Source organism: Nomascus leucogenys, chromosome 4 (assembly GCF_006542625.1).
Source record: "Nomascus leucogenys isolate Asia chromosome 4, Asia_NLE_v1, whole genome shotgun sequence".
In the NCBI taxonomy this organism is placed as follows: Eukaryota; Metazoa; Chordata; class Mammalia; order Primates; family Hylobatidae; genus Nomascus; species Nomascus leucogenys.
In genome coordinates, this window is record NC_044384.1 from 132,169,737 (window position 1) to 132,195,043 (window position 25,307).

Genomic DNA, 25,307 nt, shown 5'->3' on the forward strand with positions numbered 1-25,307 from the left:
GGCTCTATAAAAATAAAAATAAAAAAATTAGCTAGGTGTGGTGGTATGTGCCTGTAGGTCTAGCTCCTCGAGAGGCTGAAGTGAGAGGATCACTTGGTCCCAAAAGTTTGAGGCTTTAGTGAGCTATGACAGTGTCACTACACTCCAGCCTGGGTGACAGAGGGAGATGTTGTCTGTCAAAAAACAAACAAACAAAGAAAACAAAAACCTCAAACTGCTTTAAGACTAAACAGGATAGAATATACAGTAGAAAAGAAAAGCTTCATAAAGAGTTTGATATTTAATATTTAAGATAAATCTTAAGGAGTAGAATTCGGAAAGGAAAATAAAAGTTGGGGTGGAAGAAGAAGAGAAGACTATTTTAGACAAAGATGACAATGTTGATCGGATGGGATGTATGGCAGTTGGAAAATACTGAGTCCAGTGGATAAGCAGCTTGTTTTCTAGTTCAACCGTAGTACGGCAAAGTGGGTTATGTGTAAACATTTCCCTTGGTGTAGATGGATCTGAATCTAGCATTTTAGGTGACACCTCGCTCTCTGTACCTTCTCGCCAACGGTTAACCAGCCGAAACGTGTATCTGTGATGAGGAAGAGCTCACTACCTCTTCAGGCACCTTCTGCCATCTGAGTACTCAGATGACTGGAATATGGTAGGAGCCAAGGCTTGAAGGCAGGGAGAGGGCCACATTAGAGAGACTTTGAGGGTCAACGTGAAGACTTCCCAGGTCATTATTTTTAAAAATCATGATTGAAGCTGTGGTTTAGTAAAACTATAATGGCAGCTGTGGTGAGGATTTGGAGTGGGAAGACTGGTTAGGGAGCTGTTTTGTCATGATCGGAACCTAAAACAGAGAGATGTTTAAGGGAATAGAAAAGAGAAGACAGACATAAAAGGCTTTTGTAACATGGCTCATGTTTTTGAAAATACTGGGCTCGTATGTCCTCATCCCCAGTCACCCCTAATTGTTCCTCACTGCCCTGCAGCTTTGCATCCATTGAAACTGGGATAATTCTTGTTTTGGGAGGAGGGCGAGTATAGCTTGGATAAAGAAGCCATGGCTGCTGGGCTTCCAGGATCAAAATGAGCTTGTTTTAAGGTCCAGAGTGAGACAATAATGTGCAAACAAACATTTTTTTTTTTTAATTTCCAAAAGCTAAACTTGTTGAGAGACAGAAAGAAACAGCAACAAAGGCTCTGTGCTCTCCTAACAGCCAAGACCAACAGAGCCTAGAATTTACGGTATACCATAGCATTCAGGCAGGATATGATGTCAGGACTATTTTCCTAAGAATAGGAAAGAAAAACTCAACCAGCAGGCAGGAAGTAGAGAGATTCAGAGGGGCCAGGCTCCTCTTTTCCCTTCCAGAAGCCCAAGCATCCAGGGAAAAGGGAAGGGGCAGGCAGGAGAAACCCAGCGGCCCTATCTCCTGGAAAGACATTGAGCCTTGGACTGGGCAGTACCTGCATCTGGCCAAAAGGACCCACTGGATCACAGTGAGTAGAGCAGAATAGGCTACGATGGGTGGTCTGCTCCCTGCAGACTGGGGACGTGAAAGCCAAGTTGAATTTGCTTGTAAACAACAAAGTTCTTTTGTTCCACGGAAGTCACAGTTGATAAAAAAAATTTCACCTTGGCTATACTCTGAAGAGGTGAGGTGTTGAGGGCTCCTGCCTTGAAGTCATGAGATTCTTTGTCAATTTTCCTTGCACCTGAGAAGCTGAGACCCAGAGAACTTTAGTGATTTGCCAAGGTTACTTAGTTGGTAAGCGGTGGTGTTGGAAACAGGACTTGGAGATGCCATTGAGTTGTAAATTTTGATAGTATTTTCTAAATAAGGGAACTTAAATAAATGGAGTGATCCACTCAAAGCTGAGGCTCCAGCTAGGGCTGAGCTGGGTGTTCTGCCTCCTGGCCTGCAGTTTCTTCAGCAGTCCAGAATATGTCTCATGGGAATGGCAATATTAACGTCTGTCCCATTTGACTTACATTGACTTTTTAAATTATGTGGGGCTATGAGTGAAAATTCTGGCAGACTGATAATGTTACATTCTTCTAGGAAGCTTGTGCTTTTGGGGTTTCAACGTTTCCTGCTCTAAAATAAAGATGATAGATATCTGCCTCCCTTGGTGGAATGTCATGAGGATTTAGAAAATAGGTTTGTCTCTCAAGAGTTTCATGCTCCCTGGAATCTAAGGTTTTAATTTTTTTAAATTATCGAGATGTTTTCATGTAATAGGAAATGGAGGCCTTACCAAGAAACCACGTGTTCAGATTCTTAGGCATTCATACTTGAAGTGCGAGGCTTGAAGATCAGCTGATATTGGTTGACTGATGACAGTTTCTGTGGGGAGTGGTGGAGAGAACCCTCTGTAGGTTCAAGACAATGGGGCTAGAGGCAGTAAATCCACACACTCCAGATTGCAGGGAAATATTTGTATTGAACAAAACTTCTGTTGCTCATTTTCTGTGACTCTTTTCCTCACCAATCCCTTTCTCATTAGAAAGTCTGTGACTTGAGGTGTAAAGTCTTAATAACTTCGTGGACAATCGACTTTTTCCTTTTCTATTCCTTTATGAGATAAAGTCTTGTTCTGTTGTCCAGACTGAAGGGCAGTGGCACAATCATAGCTCACTGTAGCCCCGATCTCTTGGGTTCAAATGATGCTCCAGCCTCAGCCACGTGAATAACTGGGACTAGAGCTGCGAGCCACTGTGCCTGGTGAACAATTTACTTTTTTTCTGCTGTGCTATTGGTTTTACATTTTTTTAGAAGCAAGAGTTTAGCAACTGAATTCTAGTAAAGTTTACATGTCATGATTATAATGTATAAATGTAGAGACTAAGTCATAAATGCAAAATCTGTTACTCATCTATGTTAATGAAGGAGTTATAGATATTATAAAATTACATACACTTACATATATAGACATACACACTCATAGGTACAGTCAGTACTTGTGTGCATGTGTGTATGTGTGTGTACACATTCATGGATATTGAATGGATTCAACCAACCATGGAATGAATTTTTTTTTTTTTTTTTTTTTGAGCCAGAGTCTTGCTCTGTTGCCCAGGCTGGAGTGCAGTGGCATGATCTTGGCTCACTGCAACCTCTGCCTCCTGAGTTCATGCAGTTCTCATGCTCCAGCCCCAGAGTAGGTGGGATTACAGGCACACACCACTATGCTTGGCTACTTTGTATTTTTAGTAGAGATGGAGTTTCACTATGTTGACCAGGCTGGACTCCAACTCCTGAGTTCAGGCAAGAGCTCACCTCAGTCTTCCAAAGTGCTAGGATTATAGGCGTGAGCCACCGCATTGGGCTGAGAATATTTAAAAAAATAAAATATGAGAAATAATTGTGAAAATTATACAAATAAACAGTATAGTAGCTATTTACATAGCATCGCATTGTGTTAGGTTATTGTAAATAATGTAGAGATGACTTAAAGTATACAGGAGGATGTGCTTAGGTTATATGCAAGTACTGCACCATTTTACATAAGGGAATTGTGCATACATGGATTTTAGTATCCATGGAGGAGTCCTGGAACCTGTCCCCCATGGATACCAAGCGACAGCTCTGTGTGTGTGTGTGTGTGTGTGTGTGTGTATTTGAAGTTTTAATGAATAGACACATTTTTCCTTACCACTTTTTCATTCACTGCTACTTTGATATTGATATGTATTTGATAAATATTCTTGCTATGTATTAGTAATGGGGAAGGGGTTGCAGTAATGATGAATGAAATGTTATTAAGAGCCCAAACCTTAAAGTCAAGTGAAACAGGAGATAAGACCTTCTTCTTGATTTAGCTCCTACTTGTTCACCACCAGCCTTGAGTAGGATTCCAGGAGCAGGAGGAAGAGCTGATGCCCAGTAGTGGTCAAGGCCCACAGGTCTGGTCAGTTGCACAAATGCCCTGGTCTTCTCCCTGATACACACCCTTCCAACTACTGCTCACTCACTCTCACTCTTCTGCTATGCAGTTAAACTTCTGGAAAAAATTCTGCATATTCATTGTCTCCATTTCCTTCCCACTCTGTCTTTAATTCACTCTTCTTTCGCACTCAAGAAATCACCAAAGAAAGCTTTTAAGTTACCGTTGACCCCCGTGTTGCTCAACTCACTGGGCTTTATTGCACTTCTCAGCTTACTTGATTTCTCAGCAGCATCTGATGTTGCTGCCCACTGAATCCTCCTTTTTAAAGGTATATTCAAATTTTGGGACTTCAAAATTTTGCGAATGACAGCCCCATCTACTTGCCATTTGGTTTAAGAAATAAAATCTTAACATTAACAACCTTTCCTCATAGAGCTTCTGAAGGCTGTGTGCCCTTCCCCAGTGACATCCCACTTCTTCCATCCCAAGAGAGAACTACCATCCCAGCCTTGGTGTTTGGGGTATCTAGGGGTTCAATATCTTTATCTTCTACATCTGAGTTGTCAGTTCCCTGCAGCCAAAGACTGATAGGCACACTCTGTAGTTTGACACGCTGGGTTTATTACTTGTTGCTTGAAAGGAGAATGCATACCATGGGAAGTCGTGACGTATCCTACTAAGAGGGTGTTGAGGGAGAACCTATCTTATAGATTTGCGTCTTGGTTGGATGATTTGGGGGTGGGTCTAAGGAAGGAGAGATTCGCTCTAGATTGGATCTGATCAAAAAGAGTAATTCTCACATTAGGTATCTCAGTAAATCTTACTATGGGGGTCTAGAATGAGGATAAAGTTGTAATTAGTAAAGAGGCTGTCACTTTGGCCAAGAAAAGGGTGTGTTTGGTATTTTGTGGGTGACATGTTGACCTTGTTTTTGTGTGTGTTTAGACAAAATTGTGGAGTGGCCTTGTTTTGTCTCTGTTTATCACTGTGTGTGAGGCTGGTTTTCTTTGAGATGGTTTATGTCTAATAGCGGAATAACATGACCTTGCCGTGACTGTCAGGCAAGCTTCTGAATATCAGGGGCTGCTTGCTTTTTTTTTTTTTCTTTTTCTTTCTCAGTCCTGAACAAGTTGGGAAATGGTATTTGGGCAGATGGAGACACAAATATTGGCTAATTTGGAGAACATGACCTGGGTACGTGGCAAAAATAGGCTACAGAATTAGCCAGGTTACCTCAGTCAGTTCTGGATAGCCCTGTGTCAAACCCACTCAGGCAGAGCCTCAGCCCTGAAGTTCATAACAATGTGGGTCCTCTCCAGAAGTTCCTTCTCCAGGTGATTTGCAGGCTCATTTCCTCTTCCTGGCTGTTTGATGTTGGAGTTCTTGTATACTCAGCACCACCTTTTCTTCCCACTCGATTTTCTCTCTGAGTTTATCTCCTTCAGTCTTATGGTTTGATTCCTATCAATATGCCAATGGCCCTGAATCTACGTCTCTGGCCTACAGCTCTTCTTATCTCTGACTTGCTTAGCTACCATCTCAGCCTGGATGCTGCAGAGGCATTCGAGCTTAACTTGTCCAAGGCCACACTCATAATCTCCCTAAATTTGGTATTTTTGGTTTTCTACAGCCTGACCCTGCTACTCCATCTCAGCACCCCACACTCCAGCTACCCTGACCTGCCTGCACAGTTCTCATGCATAATGTCATTTCCAAGCCTATGCCACTCAGTTACTTCTACCAGAAAGCCTGTTTTATCCTTTATTTTTTTTGAGATTGAGTCTCGCTTTGTCACCCAGGCTAGAGTGCAGTGGCACGATCTTAGCTCACTGCAACCTCCGCCTCGCAGCTTCAAGCGATTTTCCTGCCTCAGCCTCCAAAGTAGCTGGGACTATAGGCACCCACCACCATGCCTGGCTAATTTTTCCATTTTTAGGAGTTTAGGGAGGTGGGGGGTGGTTCACCATGTTGGCCTGGCTGGTCTTGAACTCCTGGGCTCAAGTGATCCACCCTCCTCAGCCTCACTAAATGCTGAGATTACAGGTGCGAGCCACTGTTGTTGGCCCTCTTTTATGCTCTCTTCCTGGCTAACCTTCTCCTCAAAGACCTAGCTGAGGTGTCATCTCCTGCCGAAAGCTGTTTCTGAATGCTTAAGGTTATGTTGAATGTTCCTCATCTATGTCCCCTTTGTTCCTTTTGTTCCTCTGCCCTAGTGGTTAGTTGATTGATTTATCCTTTCATGGATCTGTTACTGCCACTGTACTTCAAACTCCTTAAAGTCAAGAATGCTGTGTTACTTATCTTGATATCATGAGCTTTGCCTGTTTTTAGCTACATAGTATATAGGTATAGATAGATATAGATAGGTGGGTAGATATATAGCGAGTCATATAGATACAGATGTCTACGATCTTCAGTGAGACTTGGCATTTAACACAGGTACTGAGTAAATGTTTGTTAAACTGATGGTTGTCTAGAGATTTTGTTAGCATTTTTCGTACTTCTGGAATGGCCAGAGCATTGATAATTTTAGTTGCAAAAGAGTGTTGTATTTTGCTATACTCATGAGATACCTTATAGAAAAGTAGTAGTTTGTTTGAAGTTTGGTAAAGTATGGAGCTTTTTTCTATTAAATTACGTGATGTTTTTAGAAATGGTTTATTTTTGTTGCTGATTGATTGCCATTGGATTGTGGCTCCTTTAAGTAATATCTTTATCAGTCAAAAAAGCATTTCTCTTACCTACAATTTTTATATATAAATTATTATTATTTTTTTTGAAATGGAGTCTCGCTCTGTCACCAAGCTGGAGTGCAGTGGCACAATCTCGGCTCACTGCATCCTCCGCCTCCCAGGTTCAAGTGATTATCCTGCCTCAGTCTCCCGAGTAGCTGGGACTACAGGCGCGCGCCACCATGCCCAGCCAATTTTTGTACTTTTGGTAGAGATGAAGTTTCACCATGTTGGCTAGGATGGTCTCGGTCTCTTCACCTTGTGATCTGCCTGCCTCAGCCTCCCAAAGTGCTGGGATTACAGGCGTAAGCCACTGTGCCTGGCCTTTATCTATAAATCTTAAAAGTTAAGGGCCCTTGAGTAATGGCTGTTCTGCCCGTCTAGTTAAGGAAATGCAAGCCCCTGAATGGAAACCAGGGCTCCTGCCTCCCAATCCCATGTTCCTTTCCCTAGACTCAGTTGGATTTCATGAGAGAGGTGGGTTTGAACGAAGCATAGTGGGAGGTAGGATATGACAGCACTGGGCCTTGTGGAGCTCAGCAGCCTTTTCCTTTTTTAACTTTTTATTTGAAAATAATTACGGATTTATAGGAAGTTGTAAAGGTCTGAAGTATTCCTCACCTGGTTTCCCCATTCTTGCACGTATGATAAAATGGAATGTAAATGCACACTAGATGTAGTTTCTGGTTTGGATATTGCACTAGAGTTATATAGGACAGAGCAGTGGAACAGTGCTGACGCTGGCAGTAATCCATTAGGGAGCGGCAAGATAGAGCCACCCCTGGCCTCACGTAGCTGACACTGCCAAGGTGCTGGTTCTAGGGCCTCAGTTCAGAGGCTGTGCCCCTATGGATTAGGACATTCATGTAACTCAGCTGTGCTCCAAGGACAGGCTGCTTTCTCTCTGTTGTCCCTTGGCAACTTTTCTCTAGGTCATTTATTCCAGCTTTGTGCACGAGGCTTACGGTGGGCTCTACTTTTTTTTTGTGGGGGGGGGGGTGGCAAGTCTCCCTCTGTCACCCAGACTGGCGTGCAGTGGCATGATCTCAGCTCACTGCAGCCTCTGCCTGCTGGGTTCAAGTGATTCTCCTGCCTCAGCCTCCTGAGTAGCAGGGACTATAGACATGCACCACCAGGCCCGGCTAATTTTTTTTTTCTTTTTCGTATTTTTTAGTAGAGGTGGGGCTTCACTATGTTAGCCAGGCTGGTCTTGAACTCCTGATCTCAAATGATCCGCCGGCCTCAGCCTCCCAAAATGCTGAGATTACAGGCATGGGCTGCCACGCCCAGCCATTCTGCAAGTTTTTAATGTCAGTAGAAACAAAGATAAAAGCAGTAATGATGCCACCCACAACGAGTGTTTTAGTTTGTACTCTGCAAGCCATTTTCACGTTTGTTTAAAGAAAACTGACATTAGTTTTTCATCAGTTTGGTACCATGGATTGCCCTGGAAGGAGAGCCAGGCCTGGCAGATACATATATATTGGACAAAGAACACAAAGTTTCCATACTTAAGGGGCATGCTTGCTTTTCTGAATTGCTGGAAATAAAGATGTAACAAAGTAGTAAATCATAAGCAATGCTGTCGTCAGTTTCTGCTAAGCACTATTTCTCAATTTCCTTGGCTGGTCCTCAGAGATACTGTTCTGGTTTACAAGTGTCTGTAGTGGGGATGGTCTCTGTCTCTCTCTCTCTCTTTATTTCCAGCATCTTTTGTCTGATTCTTAAGCTGAGGCTGTGGGATGTTCCATAAAGGTACACCTTGTTTTGTTATGTTCTTGCTTATGTCTGTTCTATCATTGAGCCGGGAAGCTGGAAGTAAACATCTTGGGGGCGTAGGCAATCAATGGTCCCAGCCCTCTGTAGCTAAGGGCTTACAAACCTTATCACATTATAGGCTTTTAATAGGGATAAGCAATGTTTATTAAAAGCTGGAGCGTCCTTATACTCACCACTCCACAGGATAATTGCATTTATATCAGTCTTGAGACTCATTAGCTTAGTGTCAAGGAAAACAAAAATCCCAACTCTTCCTACTATATGGAAGGAACTAATATTAAAAAAATTAAGACTACGACAAGGCTCATTGTATTTCACCTTGCCCTGGGAAATATGTAAAGGGTTTGAAAGCTAAAAGAAACAGACTAGAAAAACAAAATCTAAAAAAAAAATTAGGCATGGTTGATTAAATGGTGAGTTTTGAGTTCTCTATTTTTTCCTCTTATTATTAAAATAACATGCATCCTTAACAGCGGAATTGAAGTGGGAATGGTGGGAATGGAAAATCTTAATTAGATCTGTTGCAGTGTTTTTTCAGAGAGACAGGATCTTGCTCTGTTGCCCAGGCTGGGGTGAGATGACGTGATCATCGCTGTAGCGTTGAACTCCTGGGCTCAAGCGATCCTCCTGCCTCATCCTTCCAAGGAGCTAGGACTACAGGAATGTACCAGTATACCGAGCTAATTTTTATGTTTTAGAGATGAGGTTTTGCTGTGTTGCCCAGGCTTGTCTCAAACTCCTGGCCTTAAGTGATCCCCCCACTCAGCTTCCCAGAGCACTGGGATGAAAGGTATTAGCTACTGTGCCTGGCTCTGCTGCATATTTTGTATCCATGATGATTTGGGTATTCTCCCAAGTATTTCCATCTCTACCTAACAAATAATACTCACCGTAAAAGGCTCTGCAGAAGCTTCTCTGATTTGTCCAACCAGATGATCTTTGTCTTCTCTGAACTACGGCACTGTTTTGTTTATATCGCGAATGACTGATCACATTCCCTTGACATAAACATTGTTTTTAGAACTGTCCTTGCCACTTCCCATTACCCTGGTGAGGACAGGGATCTCAGCTGACCCTTCTCTTTGTCTCCTGTGATAGTTGGTACGGTCCCTTCCATGCAGTAAGCATTTAATACATATTTGATGACTACGTGAATACAATTCACATTATTTGTAACATTATTTACTGAATCCCAGAAAAGTTGTTCTCTGTTGCAGTAGTACAGTGTAGCCTGGGCGTGGTGGCTCCTGCCTGTAATCTCCACTTTAGGAGGCCAAGGTGGGCAGATCACTGGAGCAAGGTTGGTCCAAGACCAAACTGGGCAACATTGCAATACTCTGTCTCTACAAAAAATAATAAAAAAAAATTAGCTGGGCATCGTGGCATGCATCTGTAGTCCCTGCTCCTCCAGAGGCTGAGGTGAGAGGATGGCTTGAGCCCTGGAATTCAAGACTGCAGTGAAGCATGATCGTGCCTTTGCACTCCAGCCTGGGCAACAGAGTGAGACCCTGTCTGCAAATTAGTAAATAAAAATAGTACTGTGTAATAATGCTGTTTAGGAGCATCTCACATGCCACTTTCCTGTATAGCGGGGTGGGTGTGGCGTAAGAACGTGGTGCCGCTACCTCTCTTTCACAGGTGCTTGCTTCAATGTAGGTCACTGTTACATGACATGGAACTCTGATGGTCTTGTTCCTTGTAGATTTTTGCAATGCAGTAGTAGTAATGTCCGCAATTGTTGCAGCTTCACATGAGTGTAATCAAAAGGATCATATTCCAACTCATCTTTCACATGGAGGCATTTTATGCCTATCCTAGGCAGCGTTGAACTGAGCCTTGTTATGTGTCAGGATAGTAGCATGCAGTCTGAAGAGGGAATCAGGAAACTCCGCTCACCAGAGACACCTTGCAGCCTTATTTTGGGAAGAATCTTTTATTGTTTAAATTTTTTTTGATCCTTGGGAATATTTTTAGTACCAGTAGCTGAAATTAGAACAGTAGTGTATCGAATCATATTTTGAGCTACTGGAAAATTTCAATTTAAAAATAACTTACGAGGTTTTGAGATTTCTCCCAAATGTGCTTGCTGCACCTTGAAGAGTGAGTTTGCAGGTCAGAACTTCACCAAGGTGTACCCAGAGTCCTTTTGGTAAGTTCCTGGTGTAGAAAAATGCTCTTGCTGCTTGCAGCCCCATGTCTACAACTATGGAATCTGTTGTCCCCCGACCTAATGTCCTCCTCCACTGTGCCAGGACACTGGGCTAAGCATTTTACATACGTTGCCTTTTAAAATCTGCCAGCATCCCTAATGGAATCTGTACCACTTTGTTTAAATGGCATTTTAGAGAGAGTTTTTCAAATTTACTATGGTTTTCTTTTCTTAAAATAAATGGATCTGGAGAGGTAAGAACGTGAGTTATTTTGATTTAAAATTTGGACTGTGCAAATTTAGAGGCAAAAGATGAAGAGTCTCGAGTTGTGAGTTCTGGTTCTGACTGTGCTTTCTACCAGCTCTGTACCTGTGTATACACACCAGCTATTTATTTCTTGGTGGTAGTTTTCTCATCAGCAAAGTGATGTCCATGCCACGTTTCTCTCACTAGTACGGTTTTGACCTTAATTTAGCTCACACTGATTTCATATTAACTCTGTTCCAGGCACTGTGCTGAGTACATCATGAGGACTCTATAAGACAAGCCTTTCTGTGCTCCTCAGGTGTGGGAGACAAAGGCTTCGAGAAACCAAACAACTGCAGGGCTCAAATGGTCTCATCCTCAGAGCCTGTGATGTCAACCACTGCATTGGCTGCTAGGAGAAAGGGAAATACAAGATGTGGAAGCGCCTTACAGAGTCAGAACAAATGGACATGTGAAGTCTTACCATGACTCAGGGATTGGTAGAGCAGATGCTTGCCTGTGCAGTAATTTGAAGAATGCCAGCAGAGTTCTGTTTTCAAAGCCCCCTCTCTTATCTTCCATTCCTGCAGGCAGAGCAAAGTTTGCAAGTCTATGAAACCAAACTTATCTTTCTCCTAGAACTTCTCTTGTGTGTGTTATTTTTCAGTGGCAGCTCCATCCTCAGAAATGTACATGTTAGATCTTGGCGCTATTCTTCTTCTTCTTCTTCTTTTTGTTTTTTTTGGAGACAGAGTCTCGTGGTGTGATCTCGGCTCGCTGCAGCCTCCACCTCCCGGTTACAAGCAATTCTCCTGCCTCAGCATCCTGAATAGCTGGGATTACAAGCGCACACCACCTTGCCTGGCTAATTTTTGTGTTTTTAGTAGAGATGGGTTTCTACCATGTTGGCCAGGCTGTTCTCAAACTCCTGACCTCAAGTGATGTACCCACTTCAGCCTCCCAAAGTGCTAGGATTCCAGATGTGAGCCACCGTGCAGGCCCCCTGGGCCCTACTCTTGATGGATAGCTTTTTTTTTCTCTCCTCATATAATTGCTGTACTTCTTCTATCTTTAGTGCTGTGGCTTGGGTTGAAGGCTTCCCTGGCCTTTATTTAGAACACTGTAATAGCCTCATATCTGGTGTCCCCAGTGCCAGGCTTTCCTCTCCAGTTCATCTAAACACTACTTATTTGCTAAAATTCAGTTCCGATCGTGTGAGTCTGTTGTTTAAAATCTTAGACAACTGGCTAGCTGTTACCTGTAGGATGAAATTTCATCCTATCAGTTTAAATTTTCTGCCATGAAATGAGGGCCTTTTCTCTGATGTCTTCCCCCACACCTCCCTTTTGCTCTTACACTCCAGGACAGTGTGTTGAAAGGGCATTCTGCGTTTCCATATTAACCTATCAGTGCTTTTCCTCATGGTGAACATACATCTGCTAAAGCACCTCTGTAGATTATAGAGAAGCCATGTTGCATGGTGCTTAAGAGCACAGACAACAATGGACTAGAGATGCCGATTCGCTGTGGCGTTTGGACATGTTAATAACCTCTGTCTCATTGTCCTTCTCTGTCTGCAAAATGGTTATAGTAGTAACAGAACCTACCTCATAGGAGGTATCAGAAAGTTAAAAGGAAGATGCAGATAGCGTGGGGTTATAATTATGAGAGGAAAGTCTACTGAAAGAGAATGGAATGTTTTAAGAGGGATGCAGAGAGAACATATTAGTGGAATTTTCAACAGTGTTAAACTTTAAAACTGGGATTAAATAACTGTCCTGTGGCATCTATCTGTGCATAGAAACAGGACAATTTCTACTGCATGTACATTTCTTTACAGGCATGAAATCTTGAAATGTTTTTTAGCTAATGCCATAATAATCTACTAACTCCCTAGTAGAGATTGCTGACTATAAGATAGGATTGGCGTCAGGTGCCAGGAGTGAGGGACTCCAGGAGAGGGACTCATAGGCCTGGGGAGGCTGGAGCTACGGCCTTAAAAATATTGTCTGCAATATTATCTGTAGGTCTTACTTTTACCAAAAATAACAATGCAGCTTGCATTTATGTGTTATTGAGTTTCCTCTTGTTATTTTTGCCTACATTTTTTATTCCATTTTTCTGTTCAGATAGACGGCACAAAGAGAGAAGCCTTGGTTGATGTAGCTTCATGGAGTTTCTAAAATAATTCTGCACAATACGTGCATTCTGTAGTCCCGTTCTATAATAACCACTTTCTAAAAGAAAGCCCCTCATTTGTGTGCTCATATCTTTTTGTAGGTGGGGAAGGAAGAGGAGAGCTGAGAGGAGTTAGGCTGTTTATTTTGTCTTAACTAAAAGTAAAAGTTTCATTCTTAACCCCTCTCATCTCGAACACGCCAGCAGAACTCTCCAGAACATGCCTCCATGTACTCTCCAGAGTGGGTGCCTGCACCTTTCAGTGTAGCAGTGTTCCCAGGTATCCTTCCTTAGGGACTGTGCTGGTGGGGGTGGGGAGACCACTGCGCAGACTCTGTTCTTCCATGATGCCTGGGGCAGACCAGGCTTCTCCATCATGCTGGCTGATGAGAAGGATTGTGGGTGGAGAGACCGGAATGCCACCCCTGGGAGAAGGGAGCATACAGCAGCCGTTAGGTGACCGCAAGTGCCCAAGAAGACAAGCTTTAATTACTATGTTGTCGCTCTTGGCAGCAAAGCAGAGTGTCTCACCCAGGGGAGCCTGAGATGGAGAGGAGGGAGAGTGTCACACACATCCTCCAACTCTCGCCTTCAGATCAAAGCATGATTTGGCACTTCACGAGACAGCTATCGGCACCAGTGATTCTCTTTAGAGGTGATGTTTTGTCCTATTTCCAGGGTTCCCTGCTGCATGTTTTCTCAACTGGCCTGCTCTTTCTCTTTTGCCCTGCTTTGGCCATCGCCTTTCCCTGTGCTGCTGTTTAATTCTGTATATATTGAGAAGCTCTGTCTACTTTTTGCAATGTAAGGCTTATTGAAGCAGATCATTGTGGTGGTGCTTCAGGATATGGGGGCCTACTAGCTGTGTGGGCAAGTCACCCCGCCCTGCTGAATCCTAGTTTCCTAGTCTAGGAGAATGGGGATCAACAACTCACCATTAAAGTTATTATGAGGTTTAAGTGAGACAACAGGTGATGGAGAAGGTCCAAGGATTCTCCAGCAGTACTTGGTAGACCCCCACCCCCACCCCCACGGCTGCCGGAGAGGACTAGGTCACTACCTTAGACTCAAAGTGGACACTTTCACCTGTATCTTTTAATGAATTGGGCTTTCCATAATGTTTTGTTCTTGGAAAGCTGTGTCAGAAGAATGTTTTAAAACCATCAGCTCATACCTGGTCAAGGCATTGGGTAAACATTGTTTCTCATCCTCAGTTCCCCTCTTCTGTCTGCTCATAATGTACAAGGATCATTTTATCAGAAAGGAGAGAGCTTCGTTTTTCTTCTTTCTGTGCTGCTTTTCACTATAAATAAATAAAGTTGAGCCTGTTTTGCTAATGGGGCCACCTTAGCCTTCCCAACAGAGTGTGGTGATTCACACCTCTGATCCCACCTTGTGGCTGATGTCTACACTCAGCACCTCTGCCTGCAGTCTGCTTAGGGCCTGTGCTGATGGCTTAGCTGGAAGTGAAGCAGCTACATTGTCTGGGGTATATACCGTGGGGTTCCTCGTGGTGTACCAGGAAAACTGAGGACACGGACACACATGAGGAGCTTAGGAGCAGAGGTTTAATAGGCAGAAGAGAAAAAGAGAAACAGCTCTCTCTACAGAGGAAGGGGTCTCAGAGCAGAAAAAGAACTGACTAGCAGAGACTGCACAGGATTGTATAGTCTGGTTTGAGGAGGCAGTCTCTGATTTACATAGAGCTCACAGATTGGTTTGATTAGGTATGATGTTTACATAGTGTGTGGGGAAGGTTGGTCACCCCACGCTAATCTTATTATGCAAATAGGCTTTCCAGTTGATTGGCACCATTTTGTCTGCTCCTTACAGTACACGTTGCTGATAAAGAGAAGGGAAGATGGAGCCGCCATCTTGAGCACATCTAGTCATTAGGTCCTGCTGATAATCATCCATGCACACTCCCACCTTGCTTATGTATGTCTGGGGCTGGACTTTACAGGCTGCTCTTTGTTAGAAAATGATTTGGGCTGCTTTTCATTTAAAAGAAAGCCTTACTGAGGACTCCCATACCCTTACTATCTGCCTAAGTGATTGCTTCTTAACTCCTGTATCAGAAAGTACTTGGCTGGGGAGCATTGCTCATTTTTAACTTAGTCCCCTCTTTGTTAATTAACAGCATGCATTTCTCTGGAAGCTGTGTGATGTGACCTCAGACCCTGATCTCTCCAGGTGCTTACTTCCCTGAGTCTTGGAGTCTTCCCCAGTGCCAGGGCTGGTTTCTGCCTGCACAGGAGAATGTTAGTTTGACACATGGCCATTACATGGGCATCTACTTTTGCAGTGCTCTAGAGGAAAGAAGAGAGAACTGAGTGTGGTATGGTTTGGCTGTGTCTCCACCCAAATCTCATCTTGAATTGTAGCTCCTATAATTCCCACGTGTTGTGGGAGGGACCTGGTGGGAGATAATTGAATCATGGGTGTTGTTTCCCCTGTAATGTTCTCCTGATAGTGAATAAGTCTCAGGAGATCTGATGTTTTTGTCAGGGGAAACCCCTTGGGCTTGGCTCTCATTCTCTCTTGTGTGCTGCCATGTAAGATGAGCTGTTCACCTTCCACCATGATTGTGAGGCCTCCCCAGCCACGTGGAACTGTGAGTCCGTTAAACCTCTTTTTATAAATGACCCACTCTCGGGCACGTCTTTATCAGCAGTATGAAAGTGGACTAATACACAGTGTTTGGCAGGAGAGCCTTCCATAGTGATCAATTTAACCCTCCTAGAGATATTCTCTTTTTCTTCTTCTTCCTGTTTTTTTTTTGAGACAGAGTTTCACTCTTGTTGACTGTGCTGGAGGACAGTGGTGCAATCTCGGCTCACGGCAAACTCTCCTCCCAGATTCAAGCGATTCTCCTGCCTCAGTCTCCGGAGTAACTGGGATTACAGGCATGTTGCCACCACACCCAGCTAATTCTTTATTTTTAGTAGAGACGGTTTTTCTCCATGTTGGTCAGACTGCTGATCTCGAACTGTCAACCTCAGGTGGTCTTCCCACCTCGGCATCGCAAAGTGCTGAGATTACAGGTGTGTCACTATGCCTAGCCCTCTTTTTCCTCTTTCAAAGAACATTTCTTAGTTGCTCAAAAATTCGACTTGCCATGATGCTTTTTAGTTGAGATGCTTCAAACTTGATATGTGAGTATAAACTCCTGGCATCTTATACCCACATATCAGGTTTGAGGCATCTCAACTAAAAACCAGCCACCCCTCCAGATGTGTAGTGGGTCATGGCCAGAACAGGGAATGGAGAACAGGAAATAAATGTGGCTGCAGATTCCAGCTGGAAATGGAAACTCCAGGAGCAAAGGCAGCAGTTGAACCACTGGGACTGCCGGGCCCGCAGTGTTCACCTCGATCCCCAGAAAGCAGCCACTTCCAGCATCTCACCCCCTCCTGGGGGCTCCCATCATGGAAGCCCAAGGGCCAGACCCAAGGAGTAATGGGTGACATTCCCCCAGCCCGCCCAGAGCCTGGTCTGTGGAGGCCACACGGCTGGTGGGTCTGGTGGAATCACTTAGAAACACTTGAATGTTGCGAAGATATTCTGCCTGGCCCCAGTTGCAGGGATCGAGCAAGGCTCACACTGGGCATGCTGGGATGGGGATTATTTGTCAGGATAGTGTGAGTTGGCCTAGCTGTTGAGAGATGCATAAATGCAAATCACAGCTACATGGGGGTACAAAACATTTTAACTAGAGAAGCAGTGATTCATACCACGTTTGAGGGGCCAGGCAAGCTCATAAATAATATCTATGAGTTCAGAAACAAGAAAAATTGGGTAGGCTGGGTGTAGAATGAGGAGCAGGTCTCAGCTAGCAGTTCGAGATTATGAAGGGAGTTGAACAGTATAGCGTGGTGGGTAAGAATCAGACGGAGCTGGGTTTGAAGCTGGGCTCTGCTACTTGCCAGCTGAGCATCTGTGTCAAGTTACTTCGTTGCTTTAAGCTTCAGTTTCTGTTTCTTTAATGGGGATAATAAGATGTAGCTCATAGGATTGTTATGAGGATTAAATGAGATAATATTTGTGAAGTGCTTTCTATGATGTCTGGCCCCAAAGTAAATGCTCACTAAGTCCTTGTAATTATGAACAAGGGGAGGGTGTTGGAAGTCTGGTTTCATGCGGTTCCCAGTTTGGGGTGAGAACTGGCACCAAGAGCCCCAAAGGACTCTGGGAGGCAGGTCTCTCTGCAGGGTTTGGCAGCTGACTCAGCCCCACATGTGTGCTTGAGACGTCTTACAGCTGCAGGAAGCATCTTTATTCTGTGCACCTGGCTTGAGTAGCTTCTTATGCCAGTGTCCTGCCCTCATTGCACCCTCTGGGGTCCATGACCACCACCCATGCCAACTACCTGCCTTAGGTCTTCCTGAAGCAAGGGTGGTGATTGCAAGGAATGGGACTAGATGATCTGGCATAGACAGGAAGCCCCTCTCCATCAGGCCTCCTCTCTAAAGTTTTGCCAGTAAATTAAAAATCAAACTCAAAAACAAAAAGAAGACTTGGGTCTGTTTTTTGGTCTTTTGGTGCTTGTGGTTGTGATCAGTGTGCTTTCATTTTCTGATTAGCAGGTGCCAGTTTCTTTTTGCCACATTTCGGTTTTTCTGCTTCAAGGCAGGGAAGTTGAATCAGAATTCTTTTATTTATTTATTTTATTATTTATTAATATTTCTTTTTATTTACACTTACGTGTTTATTCTCAGTTGCTTTTCTACTGAGAATTCTTTTAAAAGACCAACGAGGAGTTGAGGGGATGGAGGGTCCCTCCCTCCTAGGGAATTCCTGACTGTGAAGTCATCTGCAAGCCTGTTCCCCTGGGCTGGGTCAGTGCTGGTCCCTGGAGAACACGCCCTCTGAGCCTGGAGATAGGTGGACCTCACAGGGAAGACTCAAGGAGCATCCTGAAGGCTGAACCTAAGTCTTTTGAGTGAGGAAGGAAGGGAAGTGGGTTGTGGGTGGAGTCCTGGCAGTTTGTTCACATGGCCTGACAGCAGGTGCTGGGGACCCTGAGATAGAGACAGTAGGGTCCCGAGGCAGGAAAGGCGCTCTGAGGCTGGGTTCCCGAAGGAATGGGGGATCAAGGCATGATCCTGGCACTGGGGCCCTGGAATCAGTTGTGGCAAGAGCCCTGTCCCAAGGACACTTGTAATGCAGTCAGAAGATCAACTACTGGAAACCTAGAGCTAGGTGTCTGTGGGGTCTAGGATGGTCCATCAGGGGGAGACAATATTATTTAAAAATGTTTTACGCTTTATTATTTTAGATATATTGTAAATACATAATACTACATTTTAAAGCTTGTATATAACATTTTATTTTTATTTTCTTTTGGAGACACTTCCGCTCTGTCGCCCAGGCTGCAGTGCAGTGGAGTGATCTCAGCTCACTGCAACCTCCAACTCCCAGGTTCAAGTGATTTTCCTTCCTCAGCCTCCCAAGCAGCTGGGACTACAGGCATGAGCCACCATGCTGGGCTAATCCTCTTCTGTATTTTTTTTTTTTTTTTTTTGGTAGAGACGGGGTTTCATCATGTTGGCCAGGCTGGTCTCAAACTCCTAACCTCAAGGGATCTGCCTGCCTCAGCCTCTCTAAGTGCTGGGATTACAGGCGAGAGCCACTGTGCCTGGACTTTATATAATTTTTAAATAAATACATTTATATATATAGTCTCTGTTCAAAAGTTATATGACTGCCTGAAATGTGCTATTTATGTTTAATTAATGTTTGGAGACAGCTGATCTTGAGTGTTGAGGAAAGAGGAGGAAAAGCAGCAAAACTGCTAGGGCCACCAAGGCAGCTGCCCATGCAGATTGCTGTCTGTGTGAAACCCGAGCTGGTACCCGTGGTAAGTAGCTCGGTGTCAGGGCTGGAGGGGGTCAGGGAAGGAGGCTTCGGATTCTTCCACAGCCAACTCCAAACTCTTGGCATTTAATGGTTGATACCCCAGTGGGACCCCTGTCCTCTCGCTGGGATTTGGCTCAAGCACCTCTTAGTGCATACACAGTAATACTGAACTGCTTTAGTTGCTATCAGGAACATAGCTGAAGATAAAGCACTTGGCCCATATATAGATGCCAATGAAAGTCTCAATAGAAAAAAGAAACTGCATTCCAGAAAGATCTCTGACACCTGAAAACCCTGCTCTGAAACTTCTGGGTGGATGTGGTTTGGGGAGATGGTGAGCTATTATGCTCATTTTCAGGTCATTTTGACTTCTTCGAAAGTACAGTTATGTGATGTGTAACATTTTGTCAATGGACCGAATACATGTGGGTGGTTCTATAATTATAATACTATATTTTTACTGTACCTTTTCTTTGTCTAGATATGTTTAGATACACAAATACCACAGTGTTACAGTTGACTGCAGTATTTATTATAGCCACATGTGGTACAGGTTTGTTAGCCTAGGAGCAATAGGCTATATACCATATGGCCCAGGTGTGCGGTAGGTCTACCATCTAGGTTTGTGAAAGTACACTCCATGATGTTCACACAACAACAAAGTTGACTGACGATGCATCTCTCAGAACATTTTTCTTTCATTAAGCAATGACATAACTGGGCCTCAGCCCTAAACTAATTAATTTTGTACAAGAGATAGATTATTGTGGACTCTAGCAGTTGTAGGTGTTGGTTGTATATACTCATTTTCTTTAGCAGCAGGCAGATGGCACAAAATACATATATATATAGAGAGAAAATTCGATAAACAGAATGTACTGGGTGTAGGAATTGGGAGCGTTAGGGTCTTTCAGTCATTATAGTGGCTTTCATGTGTCTTCCATTACATTTTCAGGTATTTTCCTTTCATGTTAAGACCTTTGCTGTCCTCCTTTGTCCCACGTTGTCGCCATCGTCCTATGTCCACAGCCCGCCTCTAATATTCAGTGTCTAGTGCATGGTCTGGGTAGGAGATGATGGAGCCTTGAGTAGGGTGGTGGTGGAAGTAGAGATGCGAGAACTGATTTGAGATACTTTTGGAAGAGGAAGCATTTTGACATGGTGATAAGTCAATGGCAGAAGATGATGGAGAAGGAAGGGCTAGGGATGGTTTTCTTGCTTCTGGCTTAAGCAGCTTGGTGGGTTGTGCTGCCATTGGCTGCAAAGACAATGACTGGAAGGGAAGCAGACCTGCTGTGCTTCATCACTTCTCAGTTAACTTGGCCTGTGTGCTGTAATAGTCAACTACTTCTACGCAACACACCACTGTTGACTCTGGTTTCTGGAAACAGTGTTCCTCTAAAACATAATTACATTTTAACTTTACAGATTTCCTAAAGTCCCTGACACTTAAAAAAACATTTTTGGATTAATGACTATTGTTCAAAAATAAAATCTCGGAGGGCTTTGGAAGAAAGCATATTGGGCTTCAAGTCAAAGATGGGTTTGAGTCCCATTTCTGTATCTTGCAGGTTGTGTGGTTTTAGACAAGTCTCATAACTTCTCTGAGCCTTATTTTCTCAAGCTGAGAACTGATTAATGTATTTCTGATGTCACAAGATTATTGCATCATAGGAGATAAGGCATATTAAAACATTTTGTAAAATGACAAATAGTGTATGGTTGAGAGATCGCATTTTTATGTAAATCTGAAGTCTGTGACCCTGTGAATTAGTTATCTATCTGTTGGAATGTAACAAATTATTCCAAAACTTATCTTAAAATAACAAACATTTATTATCTCACAAGGTCTTAGGGTCAGGAGTCCGGGAGCAGCTTAGCTGGATAGTTTTGGTTCAGGGTTGCAATCAAGCTGTCTGGTTGCAGTCATCTCAGGCCTTAACTGTGGCTGCAGAACGCGTTTTCAAGCTCTTTCAGGGGGTTGCCGGCAGGTCTGCCTCTGTTCCTTGCTAGCTGTCGGTCAGCTGGAGGCTTCAGTTGGTCATCCACGGGCCCCTCCACAGGGCTGCTCACAACACAGCAGCTTGCTTGGGAGAGAGGGCACCCAAGACAGAAGCTGCCCCCTTTTACAACTTAATCTCACAAGTGCCATACCACTTCTGCCATATTTGTTGGTCACCGATATGGTTTGGTTTTGTGTCCCCACCCAAATCTCATTTTGAATTGTAATCCCCAGTGTTGGGGGAGGGGCCTAGTGGGAGATGATTGGATCATGGGGGGCAGATTTCCCGCTTGCTGTTTTCATCATAGTGAGTGAGTTCTCACAAGATCTGGTTGTTTAAAAGTGTGTAACACCTCCCCCTTCAGTCTGTCTCTTCTGCTGCCATGTGAAGATATGCTTTCTTTCCCTTCCACCATGATTGTAAGTTTCCTGAGGCCTCCCCAGCCATGCCTCCTGTACAGCTGTGGACCTGTGAGTCAATTAAACCTCTTTTCTCTATAATTGCCCAGTCTCAGGTAGTTCTTCATAGCAGTGTGAGAACAGACTAATACAATCACTCACATCAAGCCCCCAGTACGGTGTGGGAGCAAACACACAGTGGTATGACTACCAGGAGGCAGGGACCATTGAGGGCCATCTTGGCACCTGGCTATCACACCCTGCCTACAGGAATTCAGCTGGAGTAGAGGGAATTCTAAATGAAGCCATATGTTCAAATAAAGTTTACAGTGCTGACTTTATATCCATTTTTCAGAGCATTTGAAAACTCTTATTAAGAATCCTTTCCACTCACATCCAGGATGGTATGTTTATCCGAGAGATATGACTTGAGTTTGTGTTCTGTTGGTACAGCTAATCCTTTGACTGAAGGTTAGTTTGTGCCCTTGCTGTCAAAGAGCTGATTGTGTGTGCCCAAGTGGAATCGACTGGCACTGCAGCATTAGGGCTTTGGTCTACCACTTCCTGACCCCATAGACACTGCTTGTTTTTTTCTCCATCAAGCCTTTTGGCTGTGTCTGCAACACGGGGTGGAGATGTCTTGCAGAATTTATTGCCACTCCTTGAATAGTTTCCTTTATCACTTACAAGGCCTGCCATTGTAGCATGTAGTGCTGCCTGCCCTGGCCTCGCCTTGAAGCCACTGTCCTTTCTGCCCGCTGGTGACCCTGACAGCGTTTCATCAGCAGGGCTTGTCCTTGAGTCTTTCTTGATTTATGAGCTTCTTGTGGACATTAGTAGGCATATCTTGGCAGAGTACACAGCTCTCGTGACCAAAATGTTCACTGAAATCTGCAGAGTGAAATGCTTACACTCAAACTAAGAGCAACTTCTGTCCTAGTCATAGAAATCCCGGTATGCACTGGCCACATTTCGGTTAAGTCTTAGGCTGTGAAACAAACCTGACCTGCCTTCGTTTTACCTTCTGAGATGAAATGGTAAACAGTACCTGTAACTACTTCGGATATCTTATCTTGACAAATTTTGATGACACATAACATTTATCTTAAACTTTCGTCGTTTTAAAATGTATTATATTTGTACTTTTCAGATCCTCCCATCTCCCATTCCTCACCCATACATTTGGTCGACGGGAACATGACATTAACACTATATCTATTTTAAATGGTGTTTGTCTGTTTGGGGCTCAAATTATAGTTATTTGAAAGGATGTTAGTTCCTCTACAAGCTAGTAAGTTTATTGAGGCAGGGATTTGTTCTTGGTTCACCTTTTCATCTCCTGTAACTTTTTATACAGTGCATTGAACATACTAAGTGCTTAGTGCCTATTTGTTGTATGAATGAGTAAAGACAGAATCCTAGATAGAGTGGACTGACACTGTCATCTGTTGTTTGTTCATTGCTGTGTTATTTGGAGGTTGTTTCCGGGTCTCAGATTGGAGTGAGTCCTACAAGCGTCACCCTGCAGGGGTGTTTTGCCTTCACAGAAGACCATGAAGAAACTTCTCCCTGTTGTTTTGTTGTCCAGAGATTGCAAGAATGGCAGGAAAGGCATTGCGCTTGGATATCTCCTTCATTCTAATCAAGAAATCCAGTTTCAGACATGATGCATCACAGTTCCATCCCTGGGGGTTTGGCCAGGGAAAGGAAAGTATTAGGCAAAACATAGTAAGGATGAACATTTAAAAAATGGCAGTGTCAAGAAACCTGATGAACATAAGGATTTTCTACAATAAAAAAAAAAAAAAAACCCAGGAACATGCATCTCCCTTCTTCCAAGGGTCCTAAAATTTGTTGTTGACAGGGACTCCTTGCTCCCTACTCTCTTTGTCCCACAGCCACCCCCAAGAGATTGAGCTGGTCTAAAAATGTGGGTGCCTTTCAAAGTTCTTAAAATAGTAGCTCAATGCTGCTGTGATCACATAAAGCTGTATTTTCACTGTTATCCCTAATTTCTAGTAGTGCTTGCTAATTACACGGTGCTTTCCGTCTGCAAGTCTGTGAACATATAAATTTTAACTCTTTAATTCTCTCACTGTTGCTCAGAGAAGGAGATTGCACAGAGCTTTCGTGGCTTAGGTATATATTGGTCCAGTTATGTCTCATCAAGGTGTTTTTTTCCTGAAGGTGGCAGAGGTGGTAAGGTGACACCCATTTTTTTTTTTTTTTTTTTTTGAGCAAAGTCTTGCACTTTTGCCCAGGCTGGAGTGCAGTGGTGCAATCTGAGCTCACTGCAACCTCCGCCTGCCGGGTTCAAGGGATTCTCGTGCCTTAGCCTCCACATTAGCTAGGATTACAGGCCACACACACCACCATGCCTGACTAATTTTTGTATTATTAGTAGAGGTGGGGTTTTACCATGTTAGCCAGGCTGCTCTTGAACTCCTGACCTCAAATGATCTGCCCATCTTGGCCTCCCAAAGTGCTGGGATTACAGGTGTGAGCCACCGTGCCCAGCTAACACCCACTTTTTTTTTTTTTATTTTTAGTAGAGACGGGGTTTCACCATCTTGGCCAGGCTGGTCTCGAACTCCTGACCACTAAAGATCCACCCGCCTCAGCCTCCCAAAGTGCTGGGATTACAGGCATGAGCCACCATGCCCGGCCGACACCCACTTTTAAGAATGATGTTTTGTGCTGCCAAAGGAAAAACCTGAAGTGTTCACAGAAGCAAGAATCCAAAGGGTAAAGGCTTCTCCTGACTTCAGGAAGCAGATACTCCCAGCCTCTTCAGTGTAACCAGTTTTTAAGCTTTTGTTTACAGATGAGATTGCTGGAACGGTTCAGAAATATTTTGTCTGTTAAAGAATGGAATTTTGTTTCCGACACGTGTTATCTGCTTCTGACATTTCAAAGGAAAAATTCATCGCTGCCTCCTTGGCAGCAGTTCTTATGGCTTTTGGTTATTTCTGTTAAAAATGCCCATTCTTCCTAAAGATCTTTCTTTTCCACTTTTTCTCCTTTTCTCCAAAGAGAGGAATACCAAATAAATTTGAAATTTATACTAGTGAATTTCAAAAGCCCAACTAGATCTTGAAGAAAATTATAGAAACAGAACAAAAAGATAGTCTGGTTTTAAATTTTCAAATCACAGATTTAGTTTTTAAATGGTGTTCAGTTAACCAACGTGATTTTCATCTTTTATGCAAATACAATTTTATTAGAAAACCCTGAGAGAAAAACTGTATAATTTAAGTTTCCACAACACAACAAAATGTGTTGACTCTTCCATTTTTGTTTTTTGATTCGCTTGTTTTGTCTTTAACGACAATCTATTTAAAGTAGGAGTCTTGAAAGCGGCAGAATAGCATGATAACATGTCTTCACTGGTAATTTAATACTTGGATATAATGAGTTTATCTGAGAGACTTCATTAGAAACAGCAAGGTGGCTCAACACCAAAGCTGAGCTGTTTTCAATCACTGAATTATAGTAATTATACAAATCCCAAGATTTTCCTCAGACGGAAAAGGCTTCCAGGGGTAAACATGCACTTTAAACTTAGCACTAATAACTGTGTGTTGTTCTAAATTACAGTAGAGAGAATCCTTGGGTTGAAGGAAATATGAGAATGTTAAGTGTTGAATTTCTCAGAAAAGTTGAGAAATAAACTATTTTGATAACATAGTGATATCAGTAAGAGGCACACCTCCTGGGTAACAGAAGAGGAGCTGTTGTGTAGATATAGTGCATAGCAAGTGCATATTCAGTAACGGAGGTTGTTAACATTCTGTCTTTGAGAGGGACACCTCTCTCTTTTCTCCCAAAGGTCCTGAACGTGCGAATTGACTGAGCTGGGCTCTTCTTCTCATCGCTAAATAGGATAGACTACCAGTAAATGAGATTATTGGCCCAGAATCTGGCTTTCTGAGTCGGGTGAAGACTATATAAAGAATAATTTAGTTATCATGAGGATTACTTAAAATGACAAGTTTTTATAAAATGGCAAAGGCATGATACCCTCAGGGAGCTTGTTTGTGAGTGAAGTGCTATAGAAAAATGCATCTAGGAGGG

The 25,307-nt window shown here is 43.4% G+C and overlaps 1 protein-coding gene across 5 annotated transcripts in view; it reads left to right on the forward strand.

Annotated features, from left to right (window-relative positions):
- CSGALNACT1 (chondroitin sulfate N-acetylgalactosaminyltransferase 1) overlaps window positions 1–25,307 on the forward strand; it is a 355,242-nt gene that overhangs the window by 227,097 nt on the left and 102,838 nt on the right. The window contains exon 1 of one of the 5 annotated variants that reach the window (XM_030812282.1): window positions 13,528–13,628. The exons of the other annotated variants lie outside the window; for them this stretch is intronic. The gene's annotated coding sequence lies outside the window, so the exon portion shown is untranslated. Of the gene's footprint in view, window positions 1–13,527; window positions 13,629–25,307 lie in introns of those variants that run through there. 5 annotated transcript variants of the gene reach the window in all.